We start from the raw sequence: 22,916 nt of genomic DNA on the forward strand, positions 1-22,916 counted from the left end.
AACAAGGAAACGATAACAATACTTAATGATAAAACCTATTATTGTCCTAGAAACAAGAAACGTTAGAAATAAGCCGGTAAAAAGAAACCTGAAAATGATAAGAGAAGCCAAGCTTGAGGCTTCACCGCCCCTCGCTGCTCCAAACATGTCTGTCCCACCGCCTGCCACGCCCAAATAACGGCAACCTGGGAAAGATACAAGTCAGCAGACATCCGCCCCCATTCTGGAACCTCCCAAAGTGCAACAGGTTTACGGCTACGCCCAGCAACACATGTAGGGCGGGTCCTGCTGCCAACCGTCGGCCGGAGATCATAAGAGGCCGAGGCCGACGGGATCCGGCCGCGGTGGCTGCTACGACAACACTGGAGAGTTGCAGGGGGGGAATGTCCGTGTCCTCGACCCCCCCCTCTCTCTCCCAGTCTGGACCAGCATCCATGGAGGGCCTGGGAGTGGAGAGGCCACTACACGAAAGGCCCAGGAGAGGCGCCACGCGCCAAGGTCTGTCCCAAGGATGGACTAAGGGACCCGTTCCTGGGGCCGTGGCAAGGAGCGTCCGGCCACCATCAACCAGAGGCCCGCCCCAAAAGACGCACTGGACGTTTCTTCTTTCTTCTATAATGGCTGCGACAACCCTGGGGGGGGGATGTCTTGCACATGCCTCCGACCCCCCCCCTCGTCCTCATCGCCTGGTCCGGCCATAACAAATGTCAAGCGAGACGCCGTGGGGTGCACTGGGAGGGAGAGATGGTGCGAACAAGCCTCTCCCGCCTCCCCAGGTGGAGGCTCCCCAGCTGCACCCTAGGCGCTCCACGCGCCCGGAAAAAGGGTTCATCCACTGTGGCGAATGCTGCGACACCTCGCCCGGCAGGTTGGAGCCCGCCTGCTCATTTGACCCCGCGATCGCCGGTAGCTGCCGAACTCTCAAAATGGCGGTCGACCTTGCAAGAGCGGGCCCAGCATGAAGGAATGGCCTGGTTGCTTGTGGATGCCACCCTCATAAAAGTTCTCCTCGTCCCTGAAGATTCTAGAGGAGCCGCGGGAGTCCCCGACTCCCGCAGATACCCCCGATGGGGAATGACTGCCATGATTGCCCACGGAACGATGGAAATGTAGCCGCAGGACGTCGGCGCTCCCATGCTGGCGCCAGCCTCAGTTCGAATGACTAGAATCCTGCAGACTACAGTTCGGATCAGTTCCGGTGAAAACACAGTATGACCCGGTAGAAAAGATTGTTGCCTCCCTCCCCTTTTGACTGATGGTTCAGACCACCGATCCTTTCTTTTGCCCTTTGACGGAACTTTTTGGACTACCAAAAGGAAGCTCTGGGCCAACCACGAGTTAGTGGAGATTTAGACTATGCCTGGATCTGCCTGACTGCACCCAAAATGGCGCCGATGCAAATGAAACTCTCAACTCCTTATTGTACCCCGATTGCTCAGCCCTGGTGTCACAGGATATGTAGGAAGTTTTTTTTTAAAAAAAAGGAAAAAAACATATAGATTGATATAGGATGTGTACTGATTATGAGTTCGGACAATGGTTTGATATAGGATGTATACTGTCAGCTCGGACAATGAATTGACATGAGATGGGTACCGATTGAACATTCGGACAATGAATTGTTGTTAAGTTTTGGCGCATCATGATTATTGAAAGTTCGAAATTTCAATGCTTATGATACTCGCTCACACTAAAGATTCGATATGATTTTTATTGCACTTGGCGCACTTTTTGGGAAATTAACGACCACCGACTCCATTAAGTTTTCCCCTAATAAAGTATCCCCACATCTACAGTTCCAGCCTGCTCCGTGGCCGGCCCACGGGGTTGTAGGCCCGTATTTGTACCCCGACATTCTTATTAAAGATTTTTGAAAAAAAAAAGCAAACGTAGTTGTCACGAGTAAGTTGATAAGTTTCAAATGAATGATCACTATTTCCGATATAACTCAAAATACAGGTGAAATGGCTCAGCTCGATTAGTTAAGGGATAAAACATATAGTACGCAGAAATAGTGCTAATATGACTGGTCGAGGTTTTTGTTGTATCTACTTTGCACATTCTTGTACAGCCTAAAGCAACCGCTAAAAAACACTGGAATTCAGCCTATACTTTATGTGCTACCTGTATCAGGAAAATTGTGCTGAAATGTCCCTAAGTCGCCCCGAAGAAGTGCCACCTGGCCTCCCTACATACGGTCCATAATACCACACACTGGCTTCCGATAATCATCTCTCACACACTAAAAGGTTCATCTGGGCTTAAATGCCGAGTTGGCAAGAACTGCGCTCCGTGGAGATAGACCGAGTATGTAGTAAGTAAAAGCCTTTTTTGGGTTTATGCGCGCTGATGTGTTTTAAATGTTGCCCCGCCCCCTTCTTTTTCCCTCTTTCTGCAGGTCACTTTGGAACATCGATCAAAGATACGAAAAGGAAAATGGTGATCTAACGAACGAAGAGACGGGAAAAAGGCGTTTGATTATGGTACCTAACCACGACAAACCCCGAATAATGCAACACATTCCTACTTTTAACTAAGTAGGGAAAAGTTTAGGGTATTTCGAGGTAAGGTTTACACAAGTATCCTCCGCCGAGAGGACTAGGGATATTGCCAATATTTAAAAGCCTACTACCTCCTTTTTCGCATCCTCATAGACATGTAACTCAAAGCTGCCCCATTGTTCTCCAACTGACACCGACTATTGTCTCAGCCTGGAAACACATTTGCTAAAATGACTCGAAAATACCACCGTGAGCATTAGCCCGACCAGGTTAGTTCATGACTAAGTGGCAGAGACGTAAGTGTGCGCAACAACAACCTCCAGTAAAGGCAGCCGACAATAAAAAGAGAAGGAAAAGTAAAGAGAGCTTAGGATACTGAGAATGCGCAGCGTACAGGAGGAGATCATTTTGGCCAATAACTGTTCTATGTTTTGTCTTGGATTTTTGTATATAATACATGTGCTGTCTCCCCCGTCTGAGTTTGTGTGTACGTGATGCATGGATCTACGTCATCCCTCTGCCTGTGTTTCCGTATGACTTAACTCCTGTTGGTCTGTGTTGTGCGCGCACTGAGTGGCCCATTATTGTACACGTCTCTCTCTCTCTCTCTCTCTCTCTCTCTCTCTTTCTCTCTCCATGTCATACGTGTACCGAATGGACCATTTAAAGTGCGGTCTCTCTCTCTCTCTCTCTCTCTCTCTCTCTTTCTCTCTCTCTCCAAAAGCCCCCTGTTTCCTCTTTTCTTGTATGGTGACGTTGTGCCCCTCCGGCACAAAACATAATTGGGTTTCCTCGAACGCAAAGGTGTTCAGCAAAATTGACCAAAACCAAAACGATTGTCACTTGCCATATTACTACCTCTCCTTTCTGCAAAACGATAGAACCCGAGTTGGTAATGAAGGAAAGGACAGGTAAGACGACGGACGTCCCCTAATCTGGCCTTTTATAAGGGAACTATAACGTCAATGGTCTTCTGTTTCTCAGTTCGTTAGAAATACGATCCCCAATGCCCCGATTGCCCCACCCCCCTGCACCTAAGTGCGGATGTCCAGAGTACCCCAATGCCCCGATTGCCCCACCCCCCTGCACCTAAGTGCGGATGTCCAGAGTACCCCACTTCTCCCGATCGACCCCATCTCCCTGTCCAAAGCACCCACGCGCCCCGATTAACCCTAGCCTCATGTCAGCTACCCACGAAACGTAATTGATGACCTTGATTAACGGTCATTCCCCAGGAAAGATATGTTTAACATCCGCCCCCTCCCTCTTCTTCATGACGATAACGCCCCTGCTTGCAAGAGTTAGCAGACCCCGAAGGGAAGTGTAAGACTGTCAGTACTTGGGTTACAATGAAAAAGGGCGAGTCTCTACATAGGGGCTCGAGTTTTGAGTGATGAGATAATACACCATGTATAAAAGTCCAATTCCTCTCACCATACATCGCGCATGAACGCCACACAGGTCTATGAAATCAATAACAATGCACTCCTACAGACTCTATAAGTGACGACTTCTGACTGTGATCAATGAACATATCCCCCACCTACGCAGGATTGGGGACGGAATTGAGATGTATAAATGTCTTCTCCTGCCAGTTTTTCTAAAACTTGTTTTCTACCCATTCAAAGATACAATCACCGGAGGAGAGGAGCTGGACGTGACGCACAGCCTGGCCACAGATCATGGAGCACGTGTGACCGCAACCAAAGGTGGAGCCGCAGAGCAACGAGACGCGGGACGAGGCATAACTTTCAAACTCAGCAGATGGAGGAATGAAGGGCTGCCTTGAAGCCCTCGACTCGCTGACCCACTCGTGCCTGAAGTCCCCCGTCCCCTTTTGAGTCCGACTGTTGGGCTTGCCTGCTCGTTGTCCTTTGCTCCCTTGGTCCCTTGGTGTGTTCAAAGATCTGGCCCCACTCCGCCCTCTCTTCCCTCGATTATCCAACAAACTCACCCTTTTCGCATAAACTTTTGTCTATAGAATGAGGTTTTGCCACGGAAAAAGAAAGACACGCAGGTGCCCAGCATAAGGCACCCCTAAGAAGATCAGTTAGAAAACAGGACTGTGATCTAACAGCAGAGGACTGATCGCACCCTGCAACGTGTAAGGATGAATCAGAGCTGGACCTATAGCTCCACCGCCGGTGCTCAGCAGCGCCAACAAAAGAAGAACGGACTCTGTTAAAAGACATTGGGACAAAGACCCTCCCCCTTTCCAGAACTTTCTACTCACCCCTTGCGAATTGAATCCCTCCCTCAACCATTTTGTATTGCCTTTTAAAATGTTTCATCGGTCACTCATGTAGTTAGTTTTTCAAAAGTCTCTTATAGTACTGACAAGACCCGAAGGTATCAGAGCATTTTTCCTGTATGTTGATGTCACTGGAGAGAAAATGTGAACCTGATTTTATAATGTGTCGGAACATTTTTTCTTGATTCTACACCGACTAAATATTATGCCGATCTCTAGGCTTGTATGAAGAACCCAACAAATGTAAATTAACATGTATTGCATTCTGCCTATCACATCGACTGTGTAGAAATTGAACTTGCTTATGTAAAAAAGCGGCGACTGTTGAAAATAGCAATGTGTATGTACATAAGCGGCGTTCATTTGTGTTCACAGTACCCCTTGTTGTAAGCAGAACAGATATCGCTAAAACACTGACTGTGTTATCCCGCTAGCATAGACCCATGCACACACGTACACGACAGCCATTTTAGGTACCATGGTCTCTCTGTTTGCGATCGATCACCAGCGCCCCTTCCCTGACCCTACAAGCTTCCCCCATGCACCCTGACCGCCCCGCTCTCACATGCGCAAGTCATGAGCCCTCCCCTCCCGCATGACTCTGTCTCTGAAAATCGCACCCCGCGCCTGACCAACACCTCCTTTCCCTCCATGAATACCCCTCCTTTGAGTGACCTCTTCCTCTGAACCTAATTGTCTACATGGACCACTGGTCATCCCTTAGCCTGAGGATACAGTTTATTGCCCACTACTGTATGCACTCGCCTCTCTTGAAAAGAGCCACTATTGATCCTGACCTCCCCACCCCCTGAGATTCGATCAGGAGCACACATTCCAAAGGAATCAGCAGAACACTCAGCTGCATGACAGCCCCCTCCTATTGTATGGAGGATAAGGACCCCTACTGTAGCCACGTGTTGGAATATCTTCGTACTTCACAATGTCTTGATTGTAATAAAGGATGCTTGTGTGCCACAAACCTGTGTATAAAAGACGAAGCCTCAGAGAAACTTGTTAGAGCACCTCCCGAAGACACTATGCGAGTGTCCCAAATGACATGCTCTCCTCATGAGAAATAAAACTCTATTCTTGTTTTCCTACTTCCAGTGCCCGTCTCTTCATTTGGTAATTATTTACAATGGGAACTAAGAGGCGCCTTGCGCCAGCAGCCTGGGCATCAGGTGCGTTATGGGCTGACTTTTCTACAAGTCAAGATTTGATTAGATACTGGCGTGGGACAGGGTTCCAACAATACAGTCCTGGGAATCCAATCTGGTTTGGTGCACAAAATATTGGTATGTCAGGCACAGGAGTGCCCAAAAAGTTCAAGAAGGTATGGGGTCCATGAAGAAACGACAAGGATGTAGTCCCCTCACAGTCACCAAGTGGGTGAAGGATCAGATGGAGGGTGAAAACAAGGGGTCACCATCAGCGCTATAAGAGCCAGCCAATCTGTGCCTTTTGCAGGTGGCCTTATTATGCCTTTATTGGAGTAATACATGAAATTGCTAATAGGTAGTGGATGTTAATGCTACCTGTTCATGTACTGAAAAACTCAATAAAACATTTGCTCCCAGAGTCTCCTGTAACTTTCAGATATCAATGGGCCTAACTGTATTTTGAATGTTCTGGTTTTGCTGTAGCTTTCATTATGATATCACCAAATTAACAATGGTCAACGGAGAAGCTCAGCTGAGTCTGTCATCATGATGTAATTTTTATGAAACCTTGAAAAAACTTCAAGGGTCTCTGTGAAACATGGGTTAATATACCATTGCATCTTATGCAATAAAAATACCCAATCATATATTATATATATCTCTACATAACCCCAGACCAGTTTCAGTCTACTAACTTGTCAGGTAGCTATAGCTTTAGTCTTATGACACATTAAGTACGTAACTATGTGTGGCCACATCTGTTGATGTTTGGGCATCTACAGCAACCAACAACAAAGAGAGGAAATTAATGCTTGAATTAATCTCAGCCACTGGCAATTTGCTTAGGTTTGGGAACCAGGGATTTGCATATGGCCACTATCTGTGTAGGGTTATACAGTGGGTGAAAAAAAGATGGACTGTAATAGGTGCCAAGCAATTGCCAGTGGCTGACACTAAAGTAAGCATTTCACCATAATCTTATTTTTTACTCATTACCTTTGATATTATCAATCGCATCACTAATCATGGAGTATAATTTCTTTTTTTAGGATATATGTGGTTATTTATTAATTTTGTGTTGTAAAGTTCAGCTGTTCCTGGCATAAATATTTAGTCTTCAAACAGTCCATTGCTAGCGTGCATTATCATTTTCATGATGAGACGTATGTTATAGTTAGTGTATCAGACCATAATTGGCAAATTTCAAGAGTTTTTAGGGTGTGGTGTTGAGGCATAAAAACTCTTTAACTGTGTTTTTCATTTAATTTGTTAGGCTTGTTTTTCCATGCAAATACACCTTAAACCACAATTTTTAAACTCTTTTTTATTTGTTTAAATTTAGCTGTTATAGGTGGGCCATCATCCATGCATCCTGCCCTTGCTGCACGTTCTTTTCAGCCCTTTTTTAGATGGGGTTCAGTGCAGGACTCGGCTGTAGCCAACCCCTACCTTTAGCCACCCATGTGGCCAACCCCTTCCATCCACTAGTGAAGACCGTGTGCAGAAGAGGTTCAATACAGGACCCCTGCCAACCCACCTGCTCGTCCTAGTATTTCAACGTAGAGCCAGGCTTTGGCTAACCACTGATTGCACCCTATCAGGCCCTGCTTCTACCACTGGGCTGATTACTTTAAACAGACTGACTATTTTTCATGGAATTTTTCTATTCCTCTTTAATCATATACCTCCTTCCTGCTTAGACTTAGAACCATTCATCATACTTTATCTGATTTTTGTTTTACTGCACTGAATTTGCACATTTTGATGATTTCTTGAATTTCAAGCTGGTGGTAAAAAAAACTCTGAAGTCATTGATCAGCCATTCACGCTTCTCAAAAAATTCAGGACCTCATTAGGATGTCGGTTGTAAAGGCTCCGAATGGCATTTGGATTTTCCTAACCCGTGTCTGAACCCATGTTTCCGACAGACTCAGAAACATTCCCAACCGACCGATTACGATAAAAGGAAACCGTTCGGTCCTTCCGACTCAGTTCTGACCAACATTCGGGATCTCTGAGTTGGTCTGAGCCGATACGTACAACTCAATGGACCGCATTTCCGACCAACTGATTACGATGTCGAATTCTGTCAGCCTTTCCGACTCGGTCTGTCTGAAACAAATAGGCTGTCGGAAACTGAATTTGGGGGCACTAGCAGGCTCCCTTCATCCTGAGGCCTCCGGTTGGGGGTTGTGGGTGTACCCAACGGACCCCCCTGTAGAACCACACACAGTGTTACAGGCACCATGGGGTGCCAGCCACGGGTTGCAAGGTTTTCCGCAAACACCCCTTTTTTCAATGGGAGCCTGTGTAGTCGGTCGAAACACAGGCTCCCATTGAAGTCAATGGGAGACCTTCCGAACGGTGTTCGGAAGCATCATTATCAGTCAGTCAGAACCTCCAACCACGAGTCGGTCGGAACTGAATCCGACAAGGTATTAGGAGGTTTAGTTTCCAACTGACATCGTAATCAGGCCCTCAGTTGCGATAGACAGAATTTGTGAGTTTAACGGCCAAGAAATCAAAAGTCTTTAGCTCTTCGATGCCCACCTCATCCATGCCATAGCAAGTTTTTCTAGACGTGTGTAATTTTTCATACAGATTCGTTAAGTTGCTTCAAAAATGCATGTTCATTGGGAAGTGCAGCTTAGTAATAACTACAGAGTAGTTGCTATTGTAGACTCCAGAAAGTGTTTGTAAACCCCAGAGTCTTGCTCAGAAGTTTGTCAACCCTGTCTTTGAATCCACAAAACATGCTGCAAGCTTTCCTTAGTTATTTATTTCACAAATGGTGGTTCATTTGGCACCCTACAGCGTGAGCCAGTGTGAAAGGGGAATACTCACTCTGTCCCATTTTATCTCTTCTCAGATCTTTTATTCAGACCATGGGGACTGACCTGTGCATCCTGTAATGACAGTGACAGCAGACATTGTTCTGCTGAGGCCAGCCAATCAGAGCTTTTGGGTCCACAAACCCAACTTTGTGACTGTGGACCCAAAATGGATAATATGATCAAACAGCTACCTCATACAATTAGGGGGGCTTTTATTTTTTTTAAATTTAGTTTAGAGGAGTCTATGACCCTGGATTAGAGGACTGTCCATGTACTAATGATCCTGATTTGGTAAATCTAAGGGTTTGTGACAGCTAAAACACTTTTTCAAATGTAGTTAACCCAATTAATGATTTGGAATAGGTTTTCTGAATCATTAAATTGGTTTAGGAAACAATAAAAAATCGATATTTGGAAGTGTGATCCCTTTCAAATACCGATTGCTTATGATTTGCATTAGTGTTTTGTGACCAAAATCCGGTAGAGAAGTAGTAATAATTTACCCCCAACTCAAATAAGGTGTTAATCCATTTGTAAACGGGAAGTTGACAAAAATGTTTTTAGGAGTAGACAGTAGTCCAAAATGTCACAGTCTACTCCTAAAAGTGGTTTGTGTAACTTTCCCTTTTTTTTCTAAACACATACTGTTTTCTTTTAAGGGAAATGGACTATATTTTAAAAAACAAGATTTCTTTATTTAAAAGCAATTACAGACAAGGTTGTCTGCTAAACCCAGCAGGCCACCATCCTTATGGTCGTGGCCAATTGAAGTGAGTAACAATTTGCTACCTGCCTCATGAATATTGATGAGGTATTGCGACCCACTGCAATTCTGTATTTTCTGGACTGACCTATTAGAATATAGGTTGGTTGCAAGATCAAAAACTATTTGGTAAAAATAGGTGCACAATTTGCAACCACCATCAATTTGTTGTATATGAGGCCCTAATTTCTTAAAAAGCTCTCAATGGATATACACCGGACCAAGCTAAGGCACTCTCCTGAGTAAAGTTCTGGTTTCATGCCAGGTTTTGTGTAACTCTAATCAGTGTTTTTTCAGTAGTGGTGGACATAGATTCCCATGGAATTTGCATGAAACTGAAAATATCAAGAATACATTAAACATGTTGTCTGCCACATGTTCTACCGACCTGTAAACATGCACCAATGTTTTTTAGTAAATTGAAGATTTTTCTGACTTTCCCATTGTCAGATCTTCATGAATCCTGAGATTCCTTCTCTGAGCTCAACTTGCTAATGACCTGTAAACTTTCATGCAGATTGATTAAATAGCATCATAAGTACATGAGCATGTTTTACCCACCCCCCACTGTTTTTACTTTTGTTTCCCCAAGTTAGATCTACATGAATTTGAAAAGTGAAGACTGGAAACATGCTAAATGGCTGCAGAAATCAATGTTAATTTATCAAATGATGGCCTCTTTTTTAACTGTAACCCTGCTGACAAATAGAAAAAATATCAAAAGGACATGCGAAGCATTTGACATTTTTTTTGAAAATTTGTCAAATGTCACAAACATTCTGGGCAAACAAAAATAACTCCTTTCAAGCCCACCAACACATTTTTAATATTAGTTTCTTCAAAACTACTAAACAGATTTACGTCAAGCAAAGAACATTTCCCTGAGTAAAGTTCTGAGTTTTTATGCCAAGTTTGGTGCACTTCTGCTCCGTGTTTTTTCTGGTATTGAAAGCAAAAATTCCCATAGGAGTGAGAAACAAAGCTTTTTAGACTCCTCCTCCTTTATTTTCACCCCCACTTTGAAACGTCTGCATTGATAGTAACATACCAAACTGATACCAGATAAACTTTTTGGGAAAGCTTCTTGCAAAGTCACCACGAAGCACCAAAGTCATTAGTAAAAATGCTTTTCGTGCGTTCGTTAGTCTTTATTTCGGCATTTTTGCCATAAAAGATACAAGATAAAATCAATACAGATGAAGAGTCAGACATTACTGGTACATCAATAGGGGGGTAAGACACAGATACAGGCTAGTGGTTCTCAAGACAATGCCCCAAAACACAACAGTCTATACTGTTAAAGCAGTGAGATGATTCAAAGCTGATTAATTATTTAGGAACAATCAATGATATTACGAATTATAAAAGAGCAACGATTTAACACTAGCAGCTAAAAATCTTATATAAAGTTACATAATACATGAAAAGAAAAAAAAATTGATACACTAACTGATGCATAGTCTGAATCAGGCTTTGAATGCCCTAGGAATTAGAAGCAATCTCTTGTGCCATACTGCTTCAAGAAATTTGGCCACTGCAAAGACAGTCGCGCTAGAGAGGCCAGTCTTAAGTATTCTGAAGGCCTCGGAGCAATTAACAAACCCTAGATTTTTACAAAGTGGAATTATCCAAAACCTTCTAGCAGCAGTGTAAGCAGGGCAAAAGAAAACTAGATGCAGTTCATCTTCAAACCTACAATTGCAGCCAGGACAATTTTCCAATAAGTGCTGTTTCCATTTACTAGTAAAAGCTCTTAACGGAAGAGTGCCATACCGCCATTGCAGGTATAATTTCCTGGCCAGATTCGGAAAAATGTCATCTAGAACTGTCTCAAACTTGTAGCAATCTTTGACTCCAAGAAAGGTGTTAGTTATGGAATCTGTGCGTGTACCCTGTATATGGGATGCAAGATTGCATGCATGAAAAGTTGCCACCAGCTGTTTACGAGTTAATCCTTGACAAGCCGCTTCAGGATCATTCCACAGGGTCGGAAGACCTAGCCGGGCAAACTCAGTTTTTAGGTATTTGAACCACGGGATGTTCTCTCTAGTAGGAAGAGCAAGAATTTCCTGCAGTTCCTGCCTATAGTTGGCTAACTCAGGAGTGGACCATAATCTTCGCCACAAAGTTAAGGGCTTTACACCCAGTACTTCGTCCAGGGGTTTCAAGCCCAAATCCAGCCTAAGAGGCAGAAGGGGGGTGCTAGCCGGTAACTTTGGGAGTTGTCTGAGGAACTTGTTTTCAACAATTACCAAATCTTTTTTGCACACATGGCCCCAGAGTTCACTACCATAGAGAATCGCACCTCTGGCCTGGAGTCTATAGATCTCCAACGGGGGGCCTATTGGTCTAGCAGATGATTTATTAGAATTGACTAGCCTAATTATTCCCCCAGCTATTTGAGCTAGTTTGAGCTGGGACTTAGCTTGATGTTCCCCCCACTCCAATTTGTCGTTCATAGTCACTCCCAGGTACTGAAACGTGTACACTCTTTCTAGCCTATTTAGGCCTATAGAGGGGTTGGGGTGTGTTTTTTTGGGGGGGTTAAAAATCATATACTTTGTTTTGAGAGCATTCATTTCGAGACCATGCTCTCCACAGAATGCCTCAAAACCCTCCAAGATACGCTGAATCCCCATTGGGGATTTCGACAGCAGCAGGGTGTCGTCCGCAAACATAATTGCGGGCACCCTGCTGCCACCGAGCCTTGGTGCGTCTATATTGGGGACCTTATTTAGATAATCGATTACCCCGTTGACAAAGAGGCAAAACAGGGTCGGTGCTAAGACACATCCCTGCCTTACCCCTCTGCCAACAGGAAATCTTTTTGAGAGGCCACCCATCCTCTCGCACCTAACCTGTGCATAGTTGTGTGTGTGCAGACGAACAATGATATCTAGAAGATCGGAGGGGATACCCAGGTTGGCAAGTACCGTCCATAATTTTCTCCGCGGAACCAAATCAAAGGCTGCGCGGAGGTCAACAAAGACGGTATACAGCGTACCACCCTCCACCCGCACCGTCTTCCAAAAAAGGAGGGCCAAACGGAAAATTTGGTCCGTAGTTGAAACCTTTCTCCTAAACCCAGCCTGGAACGTACTTAGGATAGAGTGGTCTAGCATCCATTCCTGCAGGCGGTCAAGTATCAACCTCGCGAAAACTTTTTGTGAAACATCGATGAGGCTGATCGGCCTGTAGTTGACTGGAAGCAGAGGAGAGCCCTTCTTGAAGATAGGGACAATCTCTGCCCCAGCCAAGTACTAGGGACCGCCATCCCCCCAAGAATTGCGTTAAAAACTTCCAAAAGGTAGGGGGCCCAAACGCTGGGTTGGTGCTTAAATAGATCTCCCGGGATTTTATCTAACCCGGGAGCTTTACCCGATGGGAGCTTGGATATTACATCAAGAACTTCCCCCAATGAAAATTGCATTGCCTCGGCATCCTCCATAGTGTTAGAGTGCGCAGTTGGCCCACCTAAAAGTGGGGGATGATCAATCGGTAGCCCCTCGTAGAGCTTAGCCAAACCAGGGATAACCTCTTCATAAAGGCTGCGAAAGTGGTCCTCCCACACCTCAGCCGCTATATTAGCCTCTATAGCTGAAGTCGGTTCGACAGACCCTGTTCTCACTATCTGACAGAATTTACGGGCATCTCTGGTCTGGAGAGAGGCCAGCATGTTTTCCCAGTTGGAGTGATCCCATTCCACCTTTGCATGGTGGATTACTTGCTTCGATTCCGCCCTCCTAATCTTAATTAACCCCGTGTCCCTAGGGTACTTCAATACAGCGAGGAGGTCAGCCTTTGCCTTCCTACAAGCTGAGTTGAACCAAGAAGCTCTTTGCCCTCTGCGGGGCCCTTTCCGAGCAATTGGATTTAGAAGTTCCGCAAGGGTGTCCACCAACTCCGTGTGGAGGGTGCCCAACTTGGGAAACAATTCTGCTGGAGAAGGTTGAGAAATAAGGGCCCCAACACGTTCGAATGTGTGGAGGATCCGTGCATAAAGCTCGGAAATGTGGGCAGGATTGTCCTGGAGCTTGGCCCACCTCACTCTGCACCTGTTATTAGTTAAAATTAATTTAGAATCCATAGATGCCTCTGTCGGCTGATCACCCATGGGACCGCCAGGTGAGACAAACGAAAGAATCAGCGCATTGTGATCACTATCAGTTCTTTGCACTACCGCAAAGTCAGAAACCTTGTTCCAGTCAGATGTCTGGACAAGGATATAGTCCAGGTGAGACTCCTGCCCCAATTTATTAAAGGTGGGTTTCGAAGGAATGTCACCCTTAGTTCGTCCATTACAGGCCCTCAGGGAATTACTGAGGGTGAGTGCCAAGATTTGGGTTGCTAAGGGTGACCATGGCTTTGCTGGGGGACCCTCCAATTGCGGAATTCCCCACTGGTCATCCTCCTCAAGAAGTGCTCCCTCCATGGTTAGGGTTAGCGGCTCATACTGACAGTTAAAGTCACCCCCCAGGAGAATTCTAGCACCCTGAGGTATTGTGGGCAGAAATAGAGAAAGCTCGTCAAAGTGGAGAACCTGACCTTATGGGCCAGGCGGCGAAGGCACGCCTAAGATCTCCGAGTTCACCTGCCTCGACCGACAGAGACACGAGACACTCTGTTAGGCGTAGAAAAGTAGTTTTACTAGCTGCAGCTAAGCACAGTTATCTAAGAAGTACCACACAGGTAGGTTCTCAAGAGACTGCCACTTCAATCTGTGGCGCACAGTCTATTATACAATACAAGTTTACAATGACAACTCCCAATATACACAAAACTGACAAATAGGAATAGTTCGAAAACAAGCTATTGGATGTCTAAAACACACCCTCCTTTCAGACCCCGTGTGCTCTCCTCCCATCAGGTTTATCAACACTGGTGCCCGTATTTCAATTTGCAGGTGGCAAAACATGTGTAGAATGCTTCAAAAGAAGGGCTATGTAACAAGAGAACACATGAAGAGAATAGTGAAGGCCAGTTAAATAGGATAAGGTAGAGAAGAATGGTGGGACCCAAACAGTGGAGTAAGTCATGGATTAATCAGTCTAGACATGGCTTTGCGAACTCGGCCGGACCCTGACATCAGTATCGCACACAAGGACAAAGGCTGTTCTTCAACGAGAAAAACATCGAGCAACTGAAAGTGGCAGAAAGACAATTTTTCCGCGTTAGCCGTGCTGCCTGAGTGAGGCAACATAAAATGGCGACTAAACGCAAAATGGCGGCTATAGCAAAGCGAGGCCAAAAACTATGTAACCTCAGTCCCTCCTTTTGCCATACTCAGGCAATGCACAAAGGAACCCATGTTAGTCTGAGTCGATATCAATGGTCATGAGGCCACTGAGATGTTGTTGCACCATCATTTTAATGTGTTCTGTCTGCTGTGCTACTGGTTTGGAGACACAGATTGTGGCACAGAGTCCACAAATGGCTGGACCACACTGTAGACAAAGACAACAAGAAAAGACGAGTGCTAAATTCATTCCAAGGAAAGTTAGCACTTTCCATCCCCAAGTGGACAGTAGTCCCCAAAACCATCCCATCACAGACCAATCTCCAGTATCTTGGTGGAGGGACTCAGAGATGACATGTAGCTTAGAGATGGCTTGGTATACTGTAGGGGCGTTGTCAGAAATATAAATGCAACAACTAGACCCAATCAGTTTACAAACTCCTCCTTTATCTGCTAGGATTATGTCTAAAACCATTCTATTCTGTAAAGTCATAAGTCGATCCGCCTGAAGCTCAGCAGTCAAATTTTTTAATGCTCCAGAAGTTACATTGATTGTGGCATCAACCACACGGATCAACTGTCTGATATTTTTTCTATTGGCCATCGGACCCCAAAAAGGGAGAAATCCTTTCAGGAAATCTCCTCCTTCTTGACCTGCTGTGTCTTCTGAATCTACTACTCCTCTAGCAACTCTCTTCCTGTGATAATCAGCAGGAGCAGTGTATGTGGGAGGAAGGAGAAAAGCTAAGTAACATGTTCCCGAGAAGTGTGTGGGAAGCCATGTATAAGCTTTGTCATGACAGATGAAATATGTACCTTGTGATGCCATTAATGGGCGTAGAAGGAGTGTAAACATAAGTGTGGGATCAGTTGCTCCTCTCTTGCTTAGTTTTGGTATTCTGGCCATTTATTTGCAAACACAAACGACCTCGTGGGGGTAGTACCCAAATCGGTGTAGAACTCTGTTGCTTGAGCTTGTCAGTGAGGCTGAGACTATAGCGAGTTATATTCCACCCTTCATACGCTCTCTTTTCGCCTTTGGGAATCTTGATGATGTCAGCAATCTTTGCCATAGTCACAATGCCCTTTATCAAAGAACTGTGACTGAAATCCACTCCACCATTATAGGATCCACCAGAAGGGTATCGAAGTAAATTCTGGTATGCATTGGAAAACATAGCCAGATAGGCCCAAGCAGAACCTTCACATGAAAAGGGGAGGACTAGATACAGCATTCCTCTTTGTGTATTATGTGGTATGAGACCACATACCCAACAATCAGTAACATTTACTATCAATTGATGCTGGTGTAACAGTTGAATAAACGAATTGTTAAGATATTCCATTCTTCTCATTTGCTCGTGATCTGGGAGTGAGTAAAATTTATGCGGTGAAACAGTAGTAGAGGGAGTTAGAGGGACAGAAACGGGAACAGGTACTAACTGCAGGACATGAATAAACCATCCTATGCATGCTAATAATTACTTAAACCTACTAAAACACATAGTGCTACGCCACAACGACCAAATAATAATTTCTTATATTGAGCTCTCTTCATCATTTTAATATCACTTCCTTTCCCTGCACTATCCATTACTCTAAAGGCGTTGCTCACGATAATCTTCCTTAATCACTTGGCTGTGATTGTTAGCCGTCCTATGACACTGCAAGTCCTGTTGACCTAGTCACTATTCAGGTCACAGCTCAAGACTCCTACCGTGACCCTGCAACTTGATGGATAAGGGAAGGAAAAACTTTTCTTTATTAACAGAATTAAAAAGAAAGTCAAAATTAATTGTCTTTAGGGGATCTTTTCCTCAAATTATATTGTCTCTTTCCAAGCGTTGTCTGGTCCTGGAACAAATGTTCGGGATCTGTGGTGTTGAGTCTCAAATGAACGGGTACAGCTTCCTGTAAGATATCATCGTCCTCTTTCTCTGAGCTAGTCCAATCCAGGTGTGCACTGCTGAACGGAACAAAGCGGGGTACCTTTTCACAGTCACTATCACCAACACCTTCCCGGACCCACTGGTCATAGGGTAAAGGCAATGGTACCCTTTTGCAGTGCACACCGTGGATCTGGTGTTTCTTTCCCAGGACCTTGACAGCTGTATGAGTCGTAAGTAGGACTTGCTTCGGAGGCCCCCAGCGAGGTTCCAAATTCTTTTTTCTCTGGAAGTTTTTCAGGCACACCCAGTCCCCAGGCTGGATGGTGTGTCCGGGATCTGAAGAGGCCTCTGGTAAAGCGTTTTGGACCTGTTGACGAATAACATGCAATTTAGTGGTGAGATCATGCAAATAGTCAACCAACAACGGGTATGGAATATCTGAGTACTTTTTGGGTCTGGGGACTCCCCAGACATTAGCTGGGCGTCCGAACACAATCTCGTATGGGCTAAGCCGCAAACGAGAATGAACAGTAGTTCTAGTAGAAAGGAGTGCTAAAGGCAAAGCATCAGGCCAGGAAAGGCCCGTGCTGGCCTGAATCTTTGCTAACTTAAGTTTGAGAGTGCCGTTGTAGCACTCTACCAGACCTGCTGACTGAGGATGGTTTGCCGCATGGAATTTCTGTCTAATGCCTAGACCTACACACACCTTTTGCATAATTTGACCTACAAATTCACTTCCATTGTCACTCCAGACAATGCGCGGCAAACCAAACCTCGGGAAGAATTCTTTCAAGAGTATTGTTGCAGTGGACAAGGCAGTGTTGTCCTTTAGGGGGTAGGCCTCTATCCATCTGGAAAAGGCACAAACCACCACCAGGACATACTTGAGATTATTGAAACGTTCCATATGGATGTAGTCTATTTGCAGTACCTCGAATGGGTACGTAGGGGGTGCAAAATGACCTGCTGGAGTTGGAGTTCCCTTTCCTGGATTGTGCATCAAACAAACAATGCAATGTTTCACCACATTTTCTGCACATTTAGGAATACCCTCATTCTGCCATACTGGAGCTAAAAGCTTACATATACCCCGCGCATTAATATGGGCTGGTCCATGGGCCATAGTAACTACAGGCAGTACATACGCATCAGGTAACAACCATCGTTGATGCTCTGACAATTCCGTCCAACATCCCGTACTATCCAACATTCCTGTACTTTCTCTCCACGTACTTAATTCTTTCTCAGTGGCCTCCTTCTGGATCGCTTTCACACTTTCCACTGTGTCTTCACACATACCAGCTTCTGCAACCCATCTAGCAGGACCTGCAACATACATGCGACTTTCAACATTTCTCGCTGTTTCCTTCGCTATCTCATCTGCAAATGCATTCCCTCGACCCACGTCATCAGTAATCTTTTTGTGTGCGATGCACTTCACAACCGCTATTTGAGTAGGAAGGGCAAGTGATTCAAGAAGGTCAGTTACCAACTGACCATGCTGTATCTTGGTGCAGTGGGAGGTAAAGAATCCTCTTTCCCTCCACAAACGACCAAAACTATGGGCGACGCCAAATGCATACTGGCTGTCAGTATAGACAGTCACTCTTTTCCCTTTCGCTAACACACATGCTCTTGTCAACGCAATCAATTCTGCAGCTTGCGCTGAATTATGCAGAATGCGTGCAGTTTCTACCACTGTGTACAAAGTCGTTACTGCATAAGCAGCTGTGGTTTCACCATTAGGAAGCTTGAAACATGACCCATCTACCCATAGGATCCCATCCGGATCCACAAGTGGTGTATCCTTGAGGTCTATTCGACCCTTCGTTTCTTCTTCAGTGCGAAGAAAACAATCATGCTGATCTTGTACATGGTTAACATCCAAAGTAGGCAACAATGTTGCTGGATTCAGAACATTACATCTCTTTATGTGTATGTGACTAGCTAAAAGTGTCAACTCATATCCAGACAAGCGAGCACTCGTTAAATGCTGAGTTTTCGTCCTGTTAAGAAGAGTATCTACTGCATGTGGCACCATAACATTAAGAGTATGATCTAGCACTAGTCCAGCAGATTGACGAATAGAAATTGCCGCTGCTGCTGTTGCTCTAAGGCAACTAGGTAATGCCTTAGCTACTGGATCTAATGTTGCAGAAAAATAGGCACACGGCCTTTGTTTATCGCCGAATTGTTGCGTCAATACTGATAATGCGCGACCTTCCCTTTCATGCACATAGAGTGTGAAAGGTTTACTGTAGTCTGGAGTACCCAACACAGGAGCAGAACACAAGGCAGTACGTAAATCTGAAAAACTCTTTTGACATTCATCAGTCCAGGGCAAAGGCTGGGGCGTATCTTTAAGTGTAAGTGCCAACAGAGGTTTAGCAAGAAGGGAAAAATTTGGAATCCACTGTCTACAGTAAGAGGTGATGCCTAAGAAAGCACGCACTTCTCTTTGTGTGGACGGCATTCGTGCAATTGCATGAATACGTTCTGGAGTCAATCGCCTTCCCTCCTTCGACAAGAGATGACCTAAATAGGTAACTTCTTGTCGGCAATATTGTAACTTGGAAGACGAAACTTTATGATGTAAATCAAACAAATGCTGCAAGAGCGATACAGTTGCTGCTTTACAAACATTTTCAGAATCAGCAGCGATCAACAAATCATCCACATATTGGATAAGAGTGGCACCTGAGGGCAAAGAAAAGGTATCAAGTTGAGATTTCAAAGCTTGACTGTATATTGAAGGACTTTCACAATAGCCTTGGGGTGCGCGCTTAAACCTGAAGCTTCGGCCTCCGAGAGAGAAGCCAAAGAGATCCCTGCTTTCTTCAGCAATAGGAATGCTAAAGAAAGCATTCTTAAGATCGATCACCGAGAACCAAACTGCTGAAGCAGGAATCATAGTAAGCAAAGCTGTGATATCTGGCACAACAGGAAATTGAGGGACAACAATTTTGTTGACCTCTCGAAGATCAATTACAAAACGGTACACAGGTGGCTGAGAGGGATCAGTGCGTTTAAGAATAGGCAAAACAGGACTATTGCAAACGTTTCCTCTAGTCTCTTCAACCACACCCTTTTGAACCAAATCATGAACAATGGCCCACAAGGCTCTCTCACCATCACTGGATATTTTATATTGGGGAACACGTGGCATCTTCACATTGTCTTTAACAGTGATCACATATGGTGGAATTTGCAATAAGCCAACATCATTTGGACCCACAGCCCAAAGTGTAGCAGGAAGTGAACGCAACTCGGGTGGTAGCTGTTCTTTAGATACATACATTGGAGAAGTCAACTTATCACCTAAAGTGAGGTGCACACCAGAGGGTGAACAATACAGTGTAGCATGTAAACGTTTCAGTAGGTCCAAACCCAATAAATTTTCTCCGCATCCTGTCGTTAAAAGGAGTGGAGCTTCCAAATCGTATGGACCAATGGAAATGGGCAAAGGACAAGAAATGGGATTTGAAACTGGGGCGCCAGAGAATCCCACAGAAACATTTATTAAGCCAGAAAGGTGCCCCAGGGAGTTTAGAATGCATTATGGAACGTCTCATAGCACCAGTATCCAAGAGAAATTGTCCTGTAACACCTAATGCCTTAACATTAACATAAGGTCCTTCCTGATCTACTGGAACTGATACGACTCCCTTACTTTGTCTATGGCTGTCCTAGCTAGTATGGAAAGCAACGTCCTCATTATCGAAACAATAGTCATCATTGTAGTATTGTGCAGATTGAGAATTCTGCTGATCAAAATAATTTGTAGAGTCCTGAGGGGGAGAGGGACGTCGTTCCTGAGTCGACGCACCACGACCCCTACCTCTGGGTATGGATCGAGAAACACCACGACCCCGTGGCGCTAATGATCCACCATAATGGAGCTCGTGGAACTGAGGGAACTGGCGTCTGCAACAATCTCTGAAACTGTGGGGGCTGTGGAAATGGGAGTTGAGCAGAACGAGGGGGATAAGCCTGTTGCAGAAAGACTTTCGTTTTCAAGTCTTTACTCTTTTTCTCTGCTTTCTCCTTATCTTCCTTATCCCTATTCTCATAATATTGAGCAGTAGCCAATATCTGAGCGATGGAGGAGACAGCCCACGAACTCTCCGATTGTTTTACGTTATGTGATAATTCTGGAAGTAAATTAAAAACAAATTTGTCTACGAACAATCGCTGTCCACCTTCAGTACTCATATCTTGCCCACTATGGTCGATGAAAGTCTCCTCGAACCGAGTGAAGAAGTCGGAGACACTTTCATCTGTCTTTTGCTTACACGCCGCTAACTTATCCCAGTTAACGCGCACCGCAGGCATCAAAGTTTTCATCAAATCTATTATTTTTCCAGGCAATTCCGTAATCAAAACATCCGGTTTGGCACCACCTACTTGTCCTGCATCCGCAGCTGTGATGGCAGCCCAATCACCACCTAAAGCTGCCGCATGATCCTGTCTACGAATCTTGGTCCATATTGCTTGTGGGACTATATTCCCCATAAGTAAGTCAATATCCGCCAAATTCATAATACAAGTGTCAACAGTCTGAGACAGCTCTTTATAATATCCCGCAGGATTCTTACGAGGGTCCGGTAAAGACTGTTTGAGTGCCAATACTTCTGACCTTTTCCAACGGTCGTGTACCCATATTCGCTGAAAATGAGCAGGAATACCTGGATAAGCACCTGCTTGAGGAACCTCATCTCTCCATATCGGAGGAACCTCTAGCATAGGATATTGTGCCATTTTACGACGAACCGCGGGATCAGGCTCAAGAGAATTTTGATAGAAAAGGGTGGATCGAAAAGCAACAAGCTTCTGAACAGCATGCTCTACAGCAGGACCCACAATAAGTCCCTTATCAAATTGATCCTGTATGTCGAATAGATCCTGAGGAGGTGTGTCTAGATCTACGTCTCCCCATTCTTTAATCAGAGTATTGCACATAACATCGAATACGTATCTCTGTGTGGGCGCGTTCCATTGCAGAAAAGTATCTAAAATATCACGTGTACTATACTGTACACGACTCATGATCCAATTATAAGCAAGGGAATCTAATTTAGTCCGTTCTTCCAAATCCGGAAACTGACTACGAGATTGCCTCCTAGACGAGGCAGGAGAGAAGAAAAGAGGTCCAAGAAAAGGCGACAAAAGACCTGAAACAGTGTCGACTAAACGCTGTCGAGCTGCAGGGGAATCTGACACTAAAACGGGGGACAATGTATTCTGTAAGACAGAAGAGGAATCTGTAGCAAAAGAAACGACAGATGGAGAAGGCTGAGGCACAGGAGATTGGGGTACAGATGTCGCTGGCAAAGGGGGCGGAGGTGGAATCACAGGGACAGGCAACTGTGCAGGAATTACAGCAGCTGGATTAACAACGGGCTGTAATGGCGGTGCATTAGCACCTAACACATAAGGCGGAGGTAATGTCAACAAATGGGACATAAAAGAATCGTCATCAGGATTTTTATTCTTTGATACAGGATAGCATCTATCTATTGCCATACGATGTTGTCTTTCTGGCACCTCAATCACCTGATCAGCTTCGTCATTTTTAAATTGTTGGGCAGCCTGTAGAATCGACATACTCTGTTCTTTCTTATCTTTCTTCATTTGCTTAATTTCTTTCTCTTTGGCTTCTTTGCGCCATAGGCGAAAAGAGTCAAGCATTGCCGGCCGGGCTTTTCTCTTAAATAAAATTGTTTCCAAATTATCTAATATATCGGGCTCAAAAGACCCATTTTGTGGCCATTGCAAAACACCGTCTTTCTTAGTGTAACGGATCCATGTTTCATTAAAAACTATAGGACCCAGACCGTGTTTCGAATATAATTCGTAGGTAGGAGTTCCAACTGGAGGAATCGGACAAGAATCCTCTAGTCGGGAATCCGTAGAACAACCAAAACAACAAAATTTCCTAAACTTACTCAATCCAGGCATTTCGTAACACTGGACTTCCTTACAAACGTCAAGGGATTTTCGGACAATAGTCACAGCACAAACGTACTTACCCCTTGGCTTCGGTTAGCGCGCTAATCGAATAACAAAATACAAATAACAAAGAGAGTGGGCGCTACCCACAAATACTTAACTAAATGCTTTTCTCACGCCAACAGATGTCCGTCTATCGTCTCGCGATACCAATCATCACCAAAGGGCCAAGGCAGGGCGACAGTCAGGGCAGCAGTCGTCAGCAGCCGTCGGGAAGGAGTAGCCACGCTTCAAAAGACCTTCGATCCACTTCGACATGCAGGGGTCGCTCAC

The sequence above is a fragment of the Lissotriton helveticus genome, chromosome 3_1 (assembly GCF_964261635.1).
Source record: "Lissotriton helveticus chromosome 3_1, aLisHel1.1, whole genome shotgun sequence".
NCBI classification, from domain to species: domain Eukaryota; kingdom Metazoa; phylum Chordata; class Amphibia; order Caudata; family Salamandridae; genus Lissotriton; species Lissotriton helveticus.